The sequence below is a fragment of the Zalophus californianus genome, chromosome 11 (genome assembly GCF_009762305.2).
Source record: "Zalophus californianus isolate mZalCal1 chromosome 11, mZalCal1.pri.v2, whole genome shotgun sequence".
In the NCBI taxonomy this organism is placed as follows: domain Eukaryota; kingdom Metazoa; phylum Chordata; class Mammalia; order Carnivora; family Otariidae; genus Zalophus; species Zalophus californianus.
In genome coordinates, this window is record NC_045605.1 from 81,158,329 (window position 1) to 81,180,793 (window position 22,465).

The 22,465-nt window shown below is 33.1% G+C and overlaps 1 protein-coding gene across 5 annotated transcripts in view; it reads left to right on the top strand.

Annotated features, from left to right (window-relative positions):
- Nucleotides 1-22,465, top strand: part of METTL15 (methyltransferase like 15) — a 195,918-nt gene that overhangs the window by 61,697 nt on the left and 111,756 nt on the right. The gene's annotated exons all lie outside the window — the stretch shown is intronic.

Here is a 22,465-nt window from a genome sequence, read left to right on the forward strand (position 1 = left end):
TAAGGAATCATTTATTCCAATTCTGTATGTTATTTATTCATTCACTTAATACATATTTATAGAGCTCTAACTATGTTTTAGGTACTGTTCACAGCCCTGAGAATATAACAGTTAAAAAGAAAACATCCATGTTGTGCCGGAGTTTATGATCTACTGGGGAAGACATAATTAATAATAAATAAATATAAAAACATATATAATATATTTATATATAACAAATATATGTATGCACATATATATATTTAAAATATAGTAGAATCAAGTATTCTGTTTTAGCTGTGTTAAGTTTTAAATGCATAGTAGAAATCCAAGTAGAAATGCTGTGGTCAAGTAAGATAAGAAATGAGTTTTGTCTAGATACAGGTCATTGGTGATTTCATGAGGAGATGCTTCAGGGAAGTGGTTGGGATTGAAAGCCTGAATGGAGTGGGTTAAAGAGAGAATGTTATAGGGACAGCAAATACAGGTTTCTATAATTGTGAAATGTTTTACATTCAACAAGAAAATAAATGATTTCTTAATGTTTATATTCTTAAGATTTGCTTTTCTTTGTAGACATCATAATAATCTTTTCAGTGTTTTTACTAATTTATTTGGAAGGGTAATTTTATGAATTTGGATGTTATCTTTATAATAAAATTCATTTTACTAGTTTATACCTTAAGATAAAAACATGTTGTATCATAAAAGTTAATTATAAATAACCATAATTGCCTAGTTTTTCATTATATACAATAATATGTAGTACTTGTATTATGAATGAAAATGGCATAGGTGATAGTATGGACAAAGCTTTAAATCCTACAAGCTTGATAATATAGTGGGATAATAATTCTATGTAAAATCTTCTAAAAATAAAGTATATTTATCTTTAGTACTTGCCTTTACCGTCTTGATTTTACCCAACGCAATTCTAATATAGCATTTTAAAAAACTTTCTTTTAGGGAGAGGATGCTGTGGTTAAGTAAGCTTAATCCATGTATATAGTATACTGTCAAAAGCAAGGAGATTCCTTGAATAGAATAGAGTGGCAGAACCTGTGAAGATGTACTCATACTGGTTAATCTTTAAGTATGTATTTTTGGAAGTAAATCACTTAACCAATCACATATTTTCATTCTAGTAATCAGACAGGATGAACATAGTGTTACACTTGGAAAGAAACCTCATAAAAATATAAAAACAACACTATTCTTAATGAGCTTAAACTGAATAATATATATATATATATTTTTTGCACAAGGATTAAACATTTATTTCAAGAAAGAGTTTGATTAATCTCTCCCATAAAGCATTTTAAGTACAGGTGGGGAAAAATGGGAGTGGCGGGGAGAAAACCAGGTGATGTGCCCCTTCGTCTTGTTCTCTCGTTAAAGCCTCTTGAAGTCTCTTCCCGCTGGGGTGGTGGGCAGAGGTGTGTAGATGATCCTTGGACCCTCGCGTTCCTTCTCCAGATAATTTGACACAACCGTCTTCCCAAGATCCTTGTTTTTCTAGTGCTTCTGTGAAAGAATCCCTTTTTTTCCTGCATGCCCAGACCCTTCTGGAGTTTCCAAATTTTCATAGCTTTGGGCACGGAGCTCTGCAGGCTTTTTTCCCTCCAAGTTGTGTTTTTGCTCTGCCAAGAGGCAGAAACAATCTGTCTCGGTGTCAGTTAATTCCCTTTTCAAGGAGGTTATCTGATCACATAGACTGAGAAGTGGAATACTAAGAGTAAAAGAGCTGGGGTCCCTGCTCCAGGCAATCGCTGGTTCTTTCTGCTCTCTGTTCCAAATCATACCACAAAGCATCCCACATTGACTTGATAATATGACAATTAGAGGCATGGCACAAAAACATAGACTGAATAATCTTAAATAAATCTTTCCTGGAAACCTCTCAGAAGTATATAATACAAAGCTTCAGAAATCTATGAGGTATGCTAGTTCTTTAAAAGATAATAATTAATCAATATAAAAGTAACTAAGTTTCTCCACAAATCCAGAGGTGATTCTGAGCAACAGTTAGGTGGGTTTGTAAATTTTCACATTGCTTATGGGCCTCTTTGACCAGCTAAATAAATCCCAGCTAAACTTTGAGCCCATGTCTTCAGTTAGGTAGCTGGAGATTTTTAGAATGTTTGAAAATTTATCATTCAAGAAATTTTAAATAGAATTGTAAGATCGTGCATTGGTAGACCATGCAGCTTTTAGAAAGGATGAAGGAAGGCTGGTAGGAGAGGTGAGGGATATTAATAAAGTATAACTGAGAGTCATTATGAGGATTGAAGAAAAGCATATCGAATAGTACTTGGGACATAGAAAGCACACAATAAATGCAAATTTTTTTCTAAATGTCTATCTTACTAAAATAATGAAAACATAGTTGCTACGCTAGATATATTGTATAATTTTATATTTTAATTTGCTACCTTTTTGTAGGGAAAACCTATATATGCATACTTAAATGTATTTATGTTAGCATATGTATAGAACAAGGTATGAAAAAGAAGCACCCCTAACTTTATAACTGGGTGGAGGAAGTGGAAGCCACTATTCATTTTTCATTGTTATTTATTGTTTGAAGTGTTACAAATAGCAGGTATTTTCTGATTTGGAAAATAATAGAGAAGAAAAAAATATATATTCTGATATGGAAAGGTCTTTAGAGATGATACTTTTACCACTTCATATATGTGGACACCTGTCCACGTGCTTGACAGCAGAGTTAGATTAATTTCTACTTAAAAGTGCTTAACTTGGAGCGCCCGGGTGGCTCAGACGGTTAGCATCTGCCTTCGGCTCAGGTCATGATCCCGAGGTCCTGGGATTGAGTCCCATTCCCTCTCCTCTGCCTGCCGCTTCCCCTGCTTGTGCACTCTCTCTCTGTCATATATATATATATATATATATATAAAAAAGTGCTTAACTGCTACTGTAAATTAACTGATTACTTGGGGAATAGCTTTACTGTAATTTTTATGTATACGAAAGTTTGACGTTTTATGTCACACAGGCAAGTGATCAAATATATGGAAAACATCTCTTTTGCTTTTATAAAATGGTAGGCCGTAACTTAAATATTAATGATATAATATTTGAGTCTATAATTTAGATATGTAAACATTGCTTTTTTGGGTATTTTTCATCTTTACCATTTGTTCTTTTTAGGTTTCCCCCTACCCTGGCCCATGACAAATTAGATTAATATTCTATTCATTGCCTTTCCTTATGCTAGTTTTTATGGCATTTGAAAATATAGTAAATATCATTTCACAAAATTTTATCCAATTAACTTTCTAAATGGGAAAATATTCTGGGATATATCATAGTTGACTCAGCTTATTTCTGGCATTTGGTTCGCCAAACAATGTATGAATCATATGTTACTTGAAAATAAATTCAAATATATCAGTGGAAAGCTATTTTAATATGCTGACAAAGTTTTAAGCCAAGGCATATATGGTATTTAATTTGTGATTTTTAACAATGAAAATTACTAAATAACTTTAATCTTTTGTTTGGATTCATTTAGGGATGAAAAATATCAAATCAGATATTATTCACTTACTGAAATTAATTTAGTATGAATTAAAAATGATATAATAATATCAAGCAAATGTTTAAAAGAATTGACTCTTGACTCATGCCTAAATGTTAACTTACTAGTTTGTAATATTCATAACAATAAATAATTGTTAGAAGTACAGAAGAAACAAAGATATGAAATGTTTTTTCAAAAAGTGATACATAATGTCAGTAGCAAAGCTGATGTTAGGACTTACTTGATTTTGTATTCAGTCCCCTACTTTCAAAGTCTTGGTGCATTCTGTATTCTCTTAGCTGAACTGTACCTTTTAGTCATTTGAAATGTGGTTATTACTGTAATTTACTCAAAGTCAATTTAATGATATAAATATAGATAACCAATTCTTCTCTGTTACTTTTTTTTTTATACTGGGAAATATCTCTTATTTCTGTCAGTGTAAAATAATATTTATTTCCTCAAAGAAATTGTGGTTCTTTGTATAAATGATAATATAAAAATATATAAACTTGCTTCTTAGTAACCCATTCATCTTAGCTTATTTTTAATGTTTGCATTCATGAGCTTGTTTGGAGGTTCTAGCAGGGGAGCGCAGCTACTCATATACCCTTGACCGAAGAACGGTCCTCTCCTCTATCGGGGAAGGTCGTCCTCTTCGACCGAGCGCGCAGCTTCGGGGAGGGACGCACATGGAGCGGTGAGGGAGGAAGGGGACACCCGCCTAGACATCCAGATCAGCCGAATCAACCCTGGCGATCATTGGGGTGACAGATGTCGCAGCCAGATCGCCCTCACATCCAATGTTTGCATTCATGAAATATCATTTGGCATAATTTGTTCAATGTGTAATTTAGGGATATAGCTTATTGTTTTTATTTCCTAGAACACACTTAAATTTGTAATAAAGTGCAGCATATAGGTGGTTTTATAAACTGACTGAAGTAGTATGCCAGTAAATTTAATGTTAAAGTTTTATTTCTCCCACAAGAAATTTTAAATTTAATCTTGATTCATAATTCCAAGTTTCATTTCTTTCTTTAACATGTATTTAGAAATTTGGCGATAGAAACCTTGTTGCAAAGTCACTAATAATTTGAAGGACCAGGTGAGGTTTTTGTGCATTTAATAAATGGCATTCCATCTTGTGTATCTTCATTTTTTATTTCCCAAAGAAAGAAACAAAATCCACAGAATGTCATAACAGATAATGATAGGATTATGACTAAAGTCAATATCAAATATTATTTATAGGGGAAGAGACCATGAAATAACTCCCAAGGAATTTTCTAAAAACTCTAATTTGAATTCTTTTTGAATTTTGTTTATATACTCCTTGTATCTATTCCTTGAGTTCTTATTTTGAGAAATGTAAACAAATCTGGGTCAATTTATTAGTCTCAATTAAGCATGGAAGATGTGGTAATAAATGACATAGACCAGTTTAAAAACCTGACTCCATCACTACTTTTATCAGTTGAAGTGTACAACTGGTGAATGGTTATAGGAGTAAACTTCCATGCGTGAATCATTTCCATTTTATGATTCCCTGTGGTGATTAGCTAGCCAGTACAGTAAACTTCACATTTTATTAAATATCAGTAGGATGTCATACAAGAGTATTTTATGATTTGTTCAAATAACATTGTAATGGAAATTTCAATAAAATAAATGAATCCCAATTGATCACAATCAGTTGTGTTTTTATTGCAATAGCACTTAGTTATGAAGCCATTACCACAAAGTTCTTTGAAACAGATTTCATGCATATTTGCAGTGTTATTGATTTATAATTTTTTCTTCTCAGGGCTCCTGCTAGAGCCCACTACAGCACTCTGTATTTTGAGTTAATGCAATTGATCTCCTCTTAAATGTTGATTATACTTTATTGACTACTTTAATTTTTTTCTCGATCAATAGTTATTCAAAAGTTGATTTACTACTGTTTTATTACTGATGATTTTAAAATTACTTCTCATAAAGGGAGACCTCTGGCATCTAAACTTCCCTTAATAGTTCTCCTCTTGTAACTGTTTATTTAGAAAAGGGAAATAGGTGGCCTCTTTTTGCATTTATCCTAGAACATGATTAAAATCCCTTCCTCACATGAGCCTTTCTTCCCCCTATAGCTAGCAATAACAAAAATAATTTATATTTTCATAAGTGATATATAAAATTAAGATAAATTATTTTCAGAAATTATGGGAAAAATCATTATTTCAAGCATGTATCAATCTTTTGGTTACTTAACTCTTTGGATTCAAATTTCCAGCACACTTGACATTATGTTAAGTTACAATAAAGTTATTTTAAGTCTATTTAAGTCTATTAAAAATATAAAGAAGATCTCTCTGAATTTATAGTCAGATATGTTTAGATCCTGTTTATTTTAGAATTACAGAATATCTGAGTTTGAAGAGATTATCCTTTTTAATTCCCTTGCTTTATCATTTAGGCATTTAAGGCCTGGAGAGGTAAAGTGACTTCCTGAAGTCACATAGCTACATTTTTATACAAAGAGCTTAGCATGACGCTTATACATGAAGGGTTTACTAATTATCTGTTGACATATGTGTTTCAAAACCTGGGTAAATGATCATGACAGAAAAGGCAGAATTAATATTTGCATTAGGTAGAATTATAATGTGACTTAATACAAATTAAAACATTTATTAAAATTAAGGGAACTTTTTCTTAACATTTATAATGGCAGAGTAAGGCAGTATTTGCTATCCTTAGCACATGTACTTTAGTTTTAACTTGTTTAACCAAAGTTATAGATGTAGAGTGGCGCTAATGAGAATGACCCTAGATTTTATTTACATTATACTGTATAATGAAGTTATAACATAGAGCCCATTAATAATAATTTTGCTTGACAGCAGAGAGATTCTATATTATTTCCCAGAAGGCAAGTGATGCTTCTTTCATATAATTATAATAAATTTTATATTTTAAATTTATCCCTGAAGTTATAAATTGTTTTGTACAACTGAACTAGCTTTGTAATGTTTTTACACTTGCCAGTAGAATTTAAAAATTGATGACAATACTTTTAAATAAAATTTTGTCTGAAATTTTAAAGCAAACATTTACTCTATGTAAGTTGAAATTTGTGAAAATTTTCTTTTTCTTATAATGTCATTAGTTTGGGTATCAGGGTAATTCAAATTACTTTTTTTCCTTTTTAGTGTTAAAAGGGTTCTTTTGGTACTTTTCCAGATATTCTTGAGAATTCAATTTTTTTTGTACTTTTCCATGTATCCTTTTTTTTTTTTTGAAAGATTTTATTCATTTATTTGAGAGAGAGAGAGAACACAAGAGGGAGTAGGGTCAGAGGGAGAAGCAGGCTTCCTGCAGAGCAGGGAGCCCAATGTGGGACTCGATCCCAGGACTCCGGGATCATGGCCTGAGCTGAAGGCAGTGGCTTAAACAACTGAGCCACCCAGGCGCCCTTGTACTTTTCCATGTATTCTTAAGAATTCAATCATTAACTAAAATTGGAAGACTTAGAAAAAACTTGGAGTAGAGGCTTAAAGATAAAAAGATCTAAGTTTTACTTGTGCTCTATATATAAAGAAATTTACCTTTCAAAGACTGAATCTTTTTGTAAAAAAATATTTTTTTAGTACAACAGTCAATAATAGTCATTTTCACAACTTAGAAAATCTTTGTATAAAAATATTATATGGATATAAATCTGTGGTATACTTGAGGCTTTGTGGGTAATATTCTAGTGTTTAATTATGAACTCCGAGTATATAAAAGCAAGTAGTAATATATTGTAGAAGAGTTCTTTTTGCACTGTGTTCTGACTGTATAATATCTTAACTGACAGAAAGTCCTGATTGTTTCTGCCTAATTTCTCCTTCTAGCAAGAGTAAAAAGAATTTTCTTGATCTGGACTAACATTTTAATATATATTATTTTTCTATTAACCTGCTTCTGATCTCTCTTTGCTATACTTAGTGTTTACATATTTAAAGCCTTTTTCATAATGATTAAATCAAATCATCTGAGGTTATTTGGAGTATTATGTTTTTCTTCCAACATAGGCAACTAAGCTTACTTCTTTGCTTATTTGTATGTCTTTTCAGGATTGAGTATTCGTTTGAAGATCTTATCTTCTCTGTCTTGTGGTATCTTCTCTTAAAACTATATCAAATAAATAGGCTTAGTATTTGCATTATGAAGACATAAATGATATTGTTGGACAACAAACGATAACACTGCAGTACATAACTTGGCATAACTAAAAGATTCTAGGCTTTAAGAGATTATGAACTAGTTTTGTAGTCATGTTTACTGCAACAGAAATCTAGAATTGGAGATAGAAAATTGAAGGTAGGTGTTTAATTTTAGGTGAAGGGTTGAAGGAATGATTGGAAAAATTGACTTTTCATCTAGTTTAATGTTTCTTCCTTAAATCCAGAGGTATGATTTAAGATAATTAGAATGAATTGAAAATACTGGACTGTTATGGTTGTTTAATAAATAGAAGTAACTCAGAAGCACCACTTGAATAGAAGAAAGCAGATATATTGGGAAGACTAGCTTCCTCTTGTTATTAGATTTATAGCAATTTACAGTTTTTGTTTTGTTTTAAGAAGTTGTTCCCTTGTATTCTAACATAATATAGCCCTGGTGCTTAAAAATGTACTTAATTTGCATGTTACAATTATTGTTTAGAAACCTAAATGGTTCCTGCAGTAATCCTTACATTTGGGATTTAAGTACCTTCATAGCTTTGAAAATATTTATATCACTTTGGGTTATTGCTTCAAATACTCCAACCATACTTTTTGGAAATGTGGGGGTGTGAAAATTGGGGGAGGGACAGGAAGTACACAACATAGATTTCATGAACTGTTCAAGAATAGGGACCGTGATCTAGGTTTTTGAGATTCCCATTGCAGTTGAACTCTTAGAGTGGTAGTAGGTGTCTTACAGTGAGACTTTCAAGCTTCTTAATTATTTTTCATAGGAAATAAATTTTGACTGACTTAATTTTCTGGTTTTTGATATATGATGTTTTGAAAGACAGTTTTTTTTTAATTTTTTCCTTTTTTTTCAAGTTTTTATTTAAATTCCAGTTGAAAGACACTATTTCTAAACACATTTGAGGTAAGATTAGATGCCATGCCATTATTGCCACCATCAAATGTTTAATGGCAAAGATAATCTTTGTGTAGTGATCGACAGTATACAAGTCATTTTCATACGAATTATCTCTTTATTCCACACAACAGTATTAGGACTCACTTTTATTAAATGACTTTTCCAAGGTCATTTAGAGTGGAGACCCTTTTCTAAATGAACCCCTTTTGCTAACTCCATGTTCAGTGTTCTTAAGGGCTCCTGTGTGTTTTCCAGCACTTTATTAGGATTTTATTGAATTGGTTATGTGGAAAATTATACCTTACACCGACACTTGTAGTAAAGAACACCTGAAAGAAGTCCATAGTGAATTTAAGATTTAAAGTAAATAAGATTAACACTAATTCTGGATAACTTTAATGAATTTTGGTAATATTGTAAAAATTAAACAAGATGTTCATTTAATATCAATCTAAGGTTTATTTAAAGCTTTTCCTGGTAGATAATATAATTTTTAAGGATTTTATAGACTTCCTTTCTTCTTTCTACTTTAAGTGGGCCATCTCTTTGTTCATCTCCACTTAACAGATATTTGTCACCTGCTAAGTGCATAGCATTGCTGGAAGTCTACATTTGGAGTTTCTGTTTTGTCCTACTTATTGTTTCAGACATTTACGCGGTATTTATAAAAGTCAGGATCCTCCAGAACCTGAAAACAGAATCAGTAGGATGGATACATACATATTAAGAGGTTTATTTTAAAGAATTGGCTCACACATTTGTGGGGACTAGCAAGTCTGAATCTGTAGGACAGGCTGGCGGGCTGGAATCTCATTCAGGGGTTAATGCTGTAGTGTTGGAGTGTAAAGTGTTGGAGCACTTTATACACAGTATTTTTACAGCAACACTTAGACTAGTGTTTGATTAAATGTAGCCAAGTTTACACATAAAACTAATCATCACAATTCAGTTGATTTGAAAAGTTACCTGTAACTGCCTCCCTCTCCAAGACTATGATGAGGTTTACACATGCAAATGTTTTTAAAGACTGCTGCTAGATTAGATATGTAAATCCTAGCTAGTACCTAAAATACTTTACAGGAGGCAGGGTGATAAAGCAGGAAGCTCATGGACCCTCAGAATCAAATAGGCCACTGTTTACAACTTGGCTTCATTACTTATTACAGTTTGTTTCAGGAATAGCTGCTTAACCTCAGAGTCTGTTTCCTGTTCTATAAAAAAGGGAAACTTTCTATCTCACAGAATTAAATGAGTAGTGAGTATGCTAACCCAGTAGATTTCCTGGCACACATTAGATGCTTAATAAATATTAATTCCGATTCCCTTTTCCCCTTTATCTTTTGGAAACAAATTTTGTTTAATTATCAATATATTTGTATTCATTCAACCATGTATATATTCAGCAAATATTTATTCAGCTCTATGTGACAGGTACTATTCCCGGTATTGGAGATGCAAAAGTGTATGTACCCTTTTAGAGCTTGCCTTCTAGTGATGAGACACAGATAATAAGCATAATAAAAAAGAAAGGTATAAGTTAGATTATGTTAGATTAGGTAAGTGCTGTGGAGGAGAAGTAAAGCAAGAAAGAGGTATAGGAGGTGATGAATGTTGGTGGGTAGGAAAAGGGTTACTGTTTAAAATAGTTTTATTGAGGACAGGCTTACTAAGACTATTATCTTTAAGCAAAGACCTAGAAAAGAAGACAGAACAACTGCTCCAACTTTGAATATCTGGGCTGTATTGGGGCAGGCAGATGGGACACTTAAGTGCAAAGGCTTTGTGACTAGAGTTGTGTTTGAGGGACAGTAGGAAGGCTCTTGAAATTGGAATAGAGTGATCCAGGAGTAGAGGAGTAGAAGATGAAATCAGACAAGCCAGGTGAGGTGTACTGGGCACATTTTGAAGGGCTCTGTGAAATAGAAGCCATCAGAAAGTTTTGAGCAGAAGAGGGTATTTGTGCTACTCAAAAACAAATTACAAGAAATTATAGGAGGTTTTGTTAAGAGCGTATACTCCAAGGATAGCCTTCATAGGTTCAAATGGGTCTGTAGTTTATTAACCATTCAAGCTTAGGTGAGTTACTTCTTTATGTGAAATGGAAATAATAGTAGCATCTACCTCAGAATTGTTATATAAATAACCCTCTCCTTGGCATATAGAAAGAATCTAACAAATCTTTACTATTATTAGTAGTAATAATAGAAGAGTCTAACTATAATATACCCCATTTTTAAAAATTTTTTTATTGTTATGTTAATCACCATATATTACATCATTAGTTTTTTGATGCAGTGTTCCATGATTCATTGTTTGTTCATTATAATATACCCCATTTTTTGCTAGTGATCTTGAATAGATACATAAAACCTGTTCTTGTCATTAATTCAGATATAAAACTATATTGGTAAAGTAGAGATGGTCATGAGAATTAAAGAAAAATGCCTTTGCTTATAAATTCATGCTTCCAGTTTTGAGAGAGTCAGATTTTGAGAGGATCTAATTCCCTGAAAAACAGATTATCTCCTCTGATGATACTGTCTTTTTGGTAAGTACTATCATTATTCTTTTATGCAACTTTAACATTTCTTCCAAGTTTAGTGTTTATATCCAAACTAAGCTTTAGTTCTTATGAGTACTTCTTTATGGTGGCATTCCTTCCGTTCTTCTTCCATGGAACCTTTCCTCCCCATCTGTTATTATCCCAGCGTAAGTCCTGTCACACCATGGGCTCTTGTCTGTCCTGCTTTTTGTCAGTAAAGTAGTAGGTATTATTATAATCGTTGTTGTTGTTGTTGTGATTGTTATTATTTGAACGCTTTCTGTGTGCCAGGAAGTACTCTAAGCACTTGATACACACAAATTCCTTTAATCCTCATTGTAATACTGTAAGGGCAGTGTTTTTGACTCCATTTAATAACTAAGAGAGCAGACTTAGAAAGGTTAAACAGTCTAACATTCAACTTGGTCTATTTTGTAGCTTATTACAAACCTTGTATTTCATACACTTAAATTAATGATTCAAGAATAATATTCTTCTGCTTTTGTTCTAGATCTTTTCTGACCCCTGGCGCACATTTTTTTTCCCTCTATTATACTTAGCTAATTATAATCCAGGCTTGACTTGGGGCCATCTTCTTTGATGAAGGAGACTTTTCAGACCATGACTGCATAGAGTAGTATTTGTTTCTGTACGTCATAGTTTACTCTCTCAGTACGGCCATGTAATTATACACTGGTGTTTAATTGCATGCCTGGAGTTTTCTTTCTTATTATAAAAGCATTTTGTAGATATGTGTTTGGTCTGTGCAAGTAGATTGAATGTCCATCAGGAAACTAGGAGTATATTTTATTAGTCCTTGTATTTCCATACAAAATTTATACTCCAAAATTCTGTATTCTGCATACAGAATTTATACAATAAATGTAAAATTTTTCTTTACTGTCAGGATAATTAGCTAATTGATTTTAGTATGGATATTGCTTCCTTTGAGTCAACTGGCCACTTTGAAAATTATATAAAGTCTTCTGGGCCAGTTAAAAATTTAGAAATTTTGAACCCTTTGCTCCTAGTAACATGTCAGAATACTGGTGCAGTTAGATTTGCACCACTGCCCAATTCATTGGCCCTAGATAGAATTGTTTATACATTCTAAAATATGATTAGGAGTGTGATAAAATTTTAGAGGATAATAATAGACAGTGTGTGGTACACCTGAAACTAATGTAACATTTTGTGTCAATTATACTCGAAAAATAAAAGGAATAAATACTTAAAGATCATCTAGATCATCTAGTAAGCCATATTGTTTTTTTGATTTGGGCTGAATTGAAAGACAGTTTGAAGATATTTTCTTAGCTTTAAGACATACCATAGACAGACTAATTATGAAATTGTCTTATTTCAGATATATCATTTGTGATTATTATTCCATTTAAAATTCTTTGAAATTTCTCCCTCTAGAAGCATTACATTATTATTTTTGTACATTATTCTTTTTTAAAAGATTTTATTTGAGAGAGAGGGAGAGAGAACATGAGTGGGGGGAGGGGCAAAGGGAGAGGGAGAAACAGACACCCTGCTGAGCACAGAGCCCCATGCAGCTGGATCCCAGGACCCCGAGATGATGATCTGAGCAGAAGTCAGATGCTTAACTGACTGAACCACCCAGGTACCCCTAGAAGCAGTACATTATTGAGAGGCTCCTTTTAAGGACCATCTGCCCGCTGAAAGTTCTGTTAGTGTTTCTTCAAATTCAGAAGCCATAAAGCAGTTTTTTGTATGCCAATTTACTTTTGTATTTAGTATAAATTATTATGGAATTTAGACCTTTTGTGAATAATTTTCTTAAAGTGCATTTTAGTAACTATTATTAAGTAGCACTACACCATTTTCAAATTTCCTTTACTCATATTGTCTTATTTCCATATCCTAATAACCTGGTGATGTGGGGTAGGATGTATACTTAACCTCCCTTTGCACATGAGGAAATTTTCAGAGAAACTAAGTAACTTGCCCAACTTTTATGGCAATTAAAATAGAGATTCTGGGCCAGAAACTAGATATTCTGATCTTTAGTCTCCTTCTTTTACACCCTGCTGCCTCATTTATATCTTATTTTTCAATTCATATAAAACTTCAAAGTCACAAAAGCAGTTTGTTCTAAAAGTATTTAGATATTTTATTGAGCCTGCCTCTTCTGATTATTTTGAATTATGTTAAAGATACGTTCTTGATGAATTTCCTTTTTACTAACCTATGAAACTCTCTTTAATTTTTACTTTCTAACATCTACTCCATGCAAGGATTCATGATAGTGTAGTGTGTACCCTACTCTGAGTCTTAAACTTGTCCTACCTTGTCACATACTTAAACCAGTTAAATAATATGGCAGTTTCTACTCACCTGCTTTTATACGTGTGCCTGCATGTGCATGCACAGGTACCTGCATGGTGTACACACATACATACATGTGCACACAGTGAGTTGGATGCCAGTACTTAAATATGTATCTGTTGGTCTGCTTTGATTTGTATAAAGTTAATGTTATTTAGAGGCCAAATAGTAGAAAATCTTACCATCATTAGTTTTTATTTTAATGCTGATAAGAATTTAGTATTGGAACCATGTTGAAACTGCCATCAGTAAAATGACTATGTCCCCCTGACCAAAAAGAGAAAAAAAAAAAAAAGTTTGAAAAGAGCATTTGCTGAACACACTGATTAAAGAGCTCAATATCCTATTATTTTCACGTGATTTTTCCAAATGCAATAAACAGTCTATAATTTTAACAATTCTTAGAAGAAAATAGCTATCTGGCATAGTCAGGGAAAGTATGTCCAGAATATGTTATATGAATTTCTTGATGGTATAGATAAAAACTTTTTTTCTTATTAAAAAAGATGCTGACAGATTGGCATTGTCTGGGCCAGAAACATCTGTGAAATTAAGCTTATTGAGATCACCCTTGCCATATTATTTTTAGCTATTTGTGTTAATTCAAGTGTTGTATCTGCAAGCAGATCAAGTGTCAGTCCATTGTACGTGGTTGGGACTTACTATTGAAATTCATCCATGTTACCGATGAGAGCAAATCTACTTAACACCAAGAAAGATGAATACTCTAATTATTTAATTTAATATAAGTGAACATACTTATAAAGAAGAGAAAAAATAAGTTTTGTTATGATAAGTAAAGGTTTCTGTTGTGAATAGGATGGAATTTAGGCTACAAGATGAAATGTTTGCAGAATTTAGGCAGAATGAGTCACAGTAACACCAATACTCTTGGTAACGTGGGAAAAGAGATAAATTTATTGCAATGCATTGATTGTTTTGTTTGTGGTATAACTTTTATGTTCTTTTGAGACTTTTTTTTTCCTTTTATATAAGCCCATGTAATAGTTACAAATAAAACAAAATAAGCATGTAGCAGACAGATACTCAACAGAGCTTGACAAGACAATTATAAATCAAGGGATTTGGTAGGAAAAATGTTTGTTCAGAATGTTAGTTGACTATAAGGTTGGTAGCCTTCTATGTTCAGAGTTATATGTTCTAAATTTATTTCAGATCTATAGATGTATCAGTTTGACAAATGTCTACCTGTCAGTAGATTAGACAGATACTTAAGTAAAGCCTGAGAGAAGTCAGTGATAGTCTTGTATGATTCAGTACACAATGGTAGAACAATAGCTTGCCTTAGCAATTATAAACATTCCAGTGACACTGTAAAGCAGATAGCTTTTTCTAGTGATTTTTTTAAGTCAGAATATCTGTCATATCATATATATCATATCATGTCCAAATAACTAGCTCATTTTTCTTAGCAGTTGACTCATTAATTACATCACGGTGCTCCCTTCTGTTGCATTTGGTAAATGTGTGCCAGGTATACTGTCTTTGGGGCGCAATATTCCTAATGGCTGCATAGTGTAATTTGGATATCTAATGAAGATAATTTATCTTACTTTTTAAAAAAAATGTATCAATGTTTTTGATGAGGATGAACTTTAAAAATATAATTAGAACTTAATGTTCTTTAAATATTTTAGGAAATGAAACTTCTTCCTTCCTATGGATTAATGCTGTTATAACTGGCCCTATTACATTTCTGGGTTTCCAACTTTTTATTATTATTCTCTTCAAAATCTCTGCTCAGCAGTGCCCCTCACTTCACTGTTTCAAGTTTACTACAAAGAGTAACTCTATTCCCACATGGAATTCTTACACCTTTGTTCTCCTATCAAGCTGCCTATATCTTCTCATACTTCTGGTTTTCTCTCTTTTAGAGTAAGAAGTTGTTGCTTGGCCTCACTAATTGGGAGGTGGTGGAGGCAGAGTAGCAGGGGGGCAGGGAGGTGAAGGAAATGCTTATTTCTTCCTCTGTCTCTAATTGTACTGCCAATTTATGTTTTCCTAAGTAAATGGCTCTGATATACTCATCTGTGAAATGGAATTATTTTATGTACCATACAGTCTGTTGTGAGAATTAAATTAGGTCAAGTTTTTAAAGTGTCTGGCATAATGCGTGCTGGTACATAATAACTGCATAATAAATGTCGTGTCCTATACTCCTAGTTACCCAGATAGCATGCTTTGTAGTTGTTTCTTATTTCTCACTTCTCCACTCACTGCATCTAATTAGTCTATTCTCCCTCTACAGAAAAGCTAAGTAGTTAGGAGTACAGGCTCAGGAGACAGAATTGTTTTTGAAATCTGTCTCCAACATTCATTAGCTGCACCTCAGACAATTCACCGAACCGTCTCTCTTAAATCTCCCGTTTCTCTTCTGTAAAATAGTAATAATAATAGTAACTTACTCAGAGTGTGGTTTTAAGAATCCCATTCACTTAACTGAATGTGGGTGAGTGTGTGTGTGTGTTTCTGCCGATGTATAAAATGAATGAATGATGCAGAGCAAAGGGTGCAGCGTTCAGTAAATGTATTATACATTGTTATTGTCATTATTACTCTCCATTCCTATTGGCAGTTCAGGCTTTTTGTCCTCTTACCTGGGTGCTTGCTCTATACCAAGTCACCACTATAGTCTCACAACCTACCATCCATCTAATACTCTTGGCAGTTACATTATTTTTTAAGTATTTTAAGTATATTTTAAGTCTTTAAAGCTGTTCATTATCTAGCAGATATGATGCAAATTACTTACCTTGACCTTTCAGGACTTCCACAAGTTGACTTCACACTACCTTCCAGCATTATTTCCTAGTTTGTCACAAAAGCCTACTTCTACAGTGGACACAGGGAACATAGCATAATGAATAATAGTATCTGGCACATACGTGAAAGCTTTTAATTTCTTCTTGTTTCTGTTTTCTCCCTTTTCTCTCTTGTAATACATCCTGCATTCCAGTCAAACTTGCTCTCCCTCTACATAACATACCCTTTCCTACATCTACACCTTTGCTAAGATTTAATTCTCTTTGTTTTTATTTATTCAGTAGATATTTATTGATTATATTCTGTGTCTTGCATTGTTTGGCATCCAGGACACAAATGTTTAGGGCATCTTCTAGAAGAGTATTCTAGAAAGAAAGAACAATATATTAAAGTTTCTAAGGCCTCCAGCTGAAAACTATGTGAGAGCAAGGGCCATGTCTATTTCAGCCTACTCATATTTCTCACTCTAAGAATAGAGCTGTGCACATAACAGAATTCTCATAATTGTTTGAGAATACAGTTTGAGAGAGATGAAACAAGGCAGAAAGGTAGAGAAGACATGAGACAGTTTAACATGTTTGATCATTGTATGTGCTTTTATTATATTTTATAACTGTATGGCTAGAGAACATATTGTAAAATTCATGTGTGAGGAGTGGGAGATAATGTTAGATAGAAATGCAGAGGCCAGAATCTGAAGAATATTATTCATTATGCCAGAAATTTAGATTCTGTCATGTAGCTTTGGAGAGCTTCTGAGGGCAGGAATGTCACATGCTATAATTTTATTTCAGAAAGATACCCTTTTAACAGTGTAGCAAGAAGAATTAGAAGTCAGATTGAGGTATGGATATGAATGTGAACCTAGTGAAATAGCATAGCAAAGAAAAAAGGGTGCCTGAATTTAAAATGGGAGTGGAGAAATTTAAGGCATATTTATGTAAAATCAACAGGACTTTGTAACTAATTGAATTTGGAAAATATGGAAGGGTGAGAAGAAAGGGTGCCCTCTGACTTCTGCCCAGCCTTGATGGCCCAGCTGATTTGTAACCTACTCCAATTTTGTCTGTCTCACTACTGATTGAAATACAAATTTTTTTCACTCCTTGTAAAATGTTGTATATGTTTTTCTTATATTGCTGGTTTCTTTTTACTAGGAATTATTTGTGTGCATGTCTAATTCCCTCACCAAACTGGATATCTCAAGAGGTACCTTATCTGTACTGAATGTTCAGTAAATATCCAGATTATTAATTAATGCCATATATTTTAATTTACCTCCTGAAAAAAAATCCAGAAGGTTAAGTATATGCCTGAGACATTTTAGTATTTCAAAATGAAACCTGTTGCAAATAGGTGAAGTTTTCCAAAATTCTTTCAAAAACACTTCAATTCTAAATATTCAAAATTAGTAATTGCCAGAAAAGGAAATATTCATAGGAAGAAATTTTTCAGTGAAATCAGGCCATATCGTTTCCAAATTCAGATGAGAACTTACTATTAAAAATCTTGCACAGATTGGAAATGACTAATCAACATTAGGAAAATGAAATTGAAAGATCTGCCCTCGTGCTGTTCATGGCTAAAAATGTTTTCATGTCCAATTTTAACAGTGTTGTTCCAGTGTGAAAATTTCGATGATTAGAACTGTGGATTGGAAAAATAAATCATTTTAACTGTCTAGTCTGTACAGGATGATGTTGGGTAAATCACTTGATTTCTGTCAGTTCCCCCTTCAGAGAGCAGCCTTAGCTAGGTTTTAAAGGATATCATATCTGAGAGGTATAAAAGTAGTGCTAAGCAGTATATGTTAATGGAATTAAATCGGATTATTTTCTGTGGGTCCTTCTACCTCTAACTACCCATGGGTCTATGATTTTAAGTATTTTAATTCTTTGCTTTTAATTTCAAGGTCAATTTGAAAACTGTAACCTGTCAAGAAGTCAGTCATCACCAGTTGCTATTATACATAATGGGTGGATATTTATCTGAGGCCACATATACAACATAATTGTCTTTGGAATTGAAGCCAACAGATTTATCGCCATAAAGTCCTAAAACAATTTAAAATGGTAGGGCAGTGATTGTTTTCAACTGTGTTGGAGGCTTAAGGTACAAAGTTCCCACATATATATCTATTTTCATTAAGGAAAAAAAAAAACTTTTTCAAAGAATGATTGTTTATTTCAGTGTGATTATATAATTTCAGTGGAGGAATATTATGAGATGAAGTAGAAAGAACATAGGATTTATGTTTTAGTATTAGCTCTGCCCTCAACTGGCTACCTTTTTGGGCCTTGGTCTCCTCATAAGTAAAATGAGGACGTGGAATAAATAGTGTGTTATGTCCCTCGAAGCTCTGAAATTCTGCATCTGAACCCTGTTCATTATCAGATTCACAGCTGTAGCTCAACTATGCAAGTGTGACTCAGCATGGTACAAGGTAGAACCTAATCATTTGTATATTTAGAAGACCATGGGGATAAAATGTCAATTAGCTGTATTTGATTAAAAGAGCTACCTAAAATAAGAAAAGCCACCTAAAATATTTCAAATGTAAAGGATTCTGATCAACAAATAAGAACATGGTGCATTAGAGTTACATAATACTATTAATATCAGATCATCATTAATGTTCTGAAAAGGTTCTTTTCATTAATGAAGCAACTTGTAATATTAGGAATATATTGATGTTAAACGACTCCTAAAAGTTGGATATACTGTGACTATTTTATGTGGTCTTATGATAATGAGTCTTGTATCTTGAGTATTTCTAAATTCATGTGCACAAATGAGTATTGCTATCTTTATCATAGTTACCTTGGGAAGCTGAGCTCTGTTTTCGTATCACATCACTAAATATTTACTAAGCATCTACTGTGCACTGATGCTGTTAAGGTGGAGGCAGAGTTGGAGAATTGTAGTTATGAATCTTCCCTCAAATGTATATTTTTTCATTAAGTCACTTTTATTTTGATTCTGAGCCCCTGTGCTGAGAAACCATCAATCTCAGTCATTCTCCTACCCAACATGAGCTATGCAGAGGCCCTGAGGTATTACTCATCTCATACCACCCTTAGTTTGCCCTGAGATGCCTTTTGTTGTAATAAAGGCCCTCTAGGACCAAAAGTTCTGCTTCTTCTGTGCCAAAGAGGGGTATGGAAATCTCTGGGAGCACTGGGAACCCTGTGTTGAGGGTCTACCCTCCTTCAGTTCCTCATACAGACAGCTGCTTTGAGATCTTATCATCTGTCAGTCATTTCATTAGTTCTGTACCTTCTTGGAATTTGTTCATCATTCCCATCTCTCTTCCATCCACTTTCAGTGAGATCTATCTCTCTTTTCCTTAAAGACACTAACCTATCCAGGATAACTAGCATTCTTTCTGAGCTTTTTTTTTTTCTTTAATATTAACTGATAGAAAAGTATTTGTCTCCAGATGACAGGAAAGATACTTTTTTTCTTTGTGTCATGCAAAAATGCTCAAGGAACATATATTCTAAAGCTCTAAATATCTAGGCTCCTGCTTGAAAAAGAAGGAGGGAGGAAAGAAAGAAAAAAAGAGAGAAACACACATATCTCAAGTTATCCTGCTAAACAAAGATTAAGATGTGGTTTCTGAGATCCTAAATTCCAGTGGGAATGAGTAGTCTATAAAAAAACTGAAGTTTTCTTGTATAATTTTTGTAAAGCTATTTCTGCCATGATTCTTTCTATGCCATCCACTTTTTTATTTCTTTCTTTTGCTCACTCTTCCCTTCTCTTTTTATTTCTTTCAGAAAAGGCACAAGATTTAGAGTTGGTGACACATGGTTTAGCGTTCTCTTTCCCTCACTTGCTAGTAATAGGATCTTAATCAAGTCACCTTATTTCTCTGCACCTGAGTTTTGTACTTACAAAAATGGGGATAATGCCAGTTGTCCATACTTAAGAACTTTTGTTAGACCAAGTACGAAAAACGTTAATGCTCGATAAACTATAAGGTACTGGGCTAATATAGACTGTTGATTTAATGCAAAAGAGAGCCAGGTATATCTGTATTCATTCAGTTCCTGCATTTGCCACTTACTAGCTTAGTGTAATTTTTGTTTCTGTATATGTATAAATCTGATAACACCTACTTTGTGGTTGTAAGGAAGAAATAAGATAATTTTTATATATCTCTGTGAAGTAAACGGGTACATTTTATCCCCTTTTCTTAGATGAAACAGTTGAGGCTCAGAGAGTTAAAATAATTTGGTCAGGATTATACAGGTGAGAAGTGACATTGTCAGAATAAATTCTTGGTATCAAATATGGGTTTCATGTTTTAGATAAATTATATCAGGTAGTTTTAAAGAGAGAGTTCTGTGTATGTTTGGAACATAACATATACATATGAATACACACACATACATGCCCATGAGACCCATAGAAGCATTGTTTTGTGACACTCAGATTTATTTGTTCTTGTGCATTTATTCAGTCTTACTTTATCGTCAGCTTGTACAAATTTAAAAATCTGGTCTTAGATCAAGTTAATGACCCAGGAGAAGGGAGAGACTAATTGGCTCCCTTTTCAATTGTAGTGCTGGTTGATTCACAAGGCCTACATTGATGAGCAATGTATATTAGAACTTTCAAAATTCTAGTTGATGGCTTCAGTAACCTATTAACCTAGGACATATGGTGGGGTTCACTTGTAGTTTTATAAATCCCATGTCTCCCACTTAGCTTTGTGTTACACTTGACTGGTAATATTTTTTTTTTTTCCTATGGAACTTCCTTGATTGTCAGTACATCTCCAAGGGCATAATCATGATATATTAAAAAATAATCATGTAAATTATAATCATCATCTTACATTTTCCAGAATATTTTTAATGATGAGGTTTTTTTCTTTTTAATTATTGATTGGGACTTTCCTGGCTTGGGATAAGGTAATTATATGCAAATTGTTTTATTTGCTATACTTGTAGTTTAAGTGTAGGATTATAGCAAGACTTGATATTGGAGCATAACAAGAAAGTAATTTATACTTTTGCCTTGGAGAAGTTCTTTGTTTAAATTATGCTAAACCCCTAGCAATTTTAAAACTGAGGTATGGTAAGGTGGGAGATTTTTACCTACTCATAGATACATAAAATAAGTATACAGACTGAGAAAGGAAATTATTTGATCTTGAGATTATAAGTATGTACTCCTAATAACCATGCAAATAATATGAATGGGCACCTAGGTGGCTCAGTCGGTTAAGTGTCTGACTTGATCTCAGCTCAGGTTGTGATCTGGGGGTCATGAGTTCGAGCCTCATGATGGGCTACTTAAAAGAAAAATAATAAGAAATTCAAGTATTGTTTTAACATTATCATTTATAGTGTTGAAAAGAGTGTATAGCCATGTCTTTTGTGCCAACAGTGACAGAAGTGCAAGATTGAGTTGTATTAACATACATGTTAAAAAGCAGTGCTTGTATGTTTTTACCACATTTACATCTCTCTCATAATTTATATCCCTCCTCTTTTCAGTTTTGATCAGAAGATTTCCTCCATGTTATTCTTCAAATAGCAGGCTAACTTTTTTGAGGACTTCATCAGAGGATGGGACTCAGCATGGTAGCTGGTAGCAAAAAATCAAAGCATACTTGTATCTTGTTTCTGACCACTCTCCTGGAAATAAGTTGTAGCCTTCAGGGCAGGGAAATGTTCAAATCCATTTCAGGAATTTGTCTTCTACAATGTACACATTAACTTTAAAAAAGTTATATGTTTAAATATTTTTAATAGTTTGATCTATAGTATATGTTATTTTTCATGGTATTCAATATTATTGGAATGACTATTTTTATTTTCATAAAACCAGTGAAGCTTATTGAAAGGACACATTAATCTACACTGAGAGTGTCTTGACTTCCAAATCAACCACATCAATTAACTTTTTCACTAATATGTTTCTAATGGCCCAGGTCTGGTTTCTTACCCAACTGAGACCTATTTTCTTTATAGTGTGGCCCAATAAAAGAGCCAAGAAGTAGATTCAAATCCAATTAGCTTTACTTCTAGAATGATCTAAACATGAAAAATAGCCACCTCTGTACATCATAACCTGTTGTCCTGGCAAAATTATTACTGGCAGATGTTATACTCTCAGAAGTGTCTTGGTTT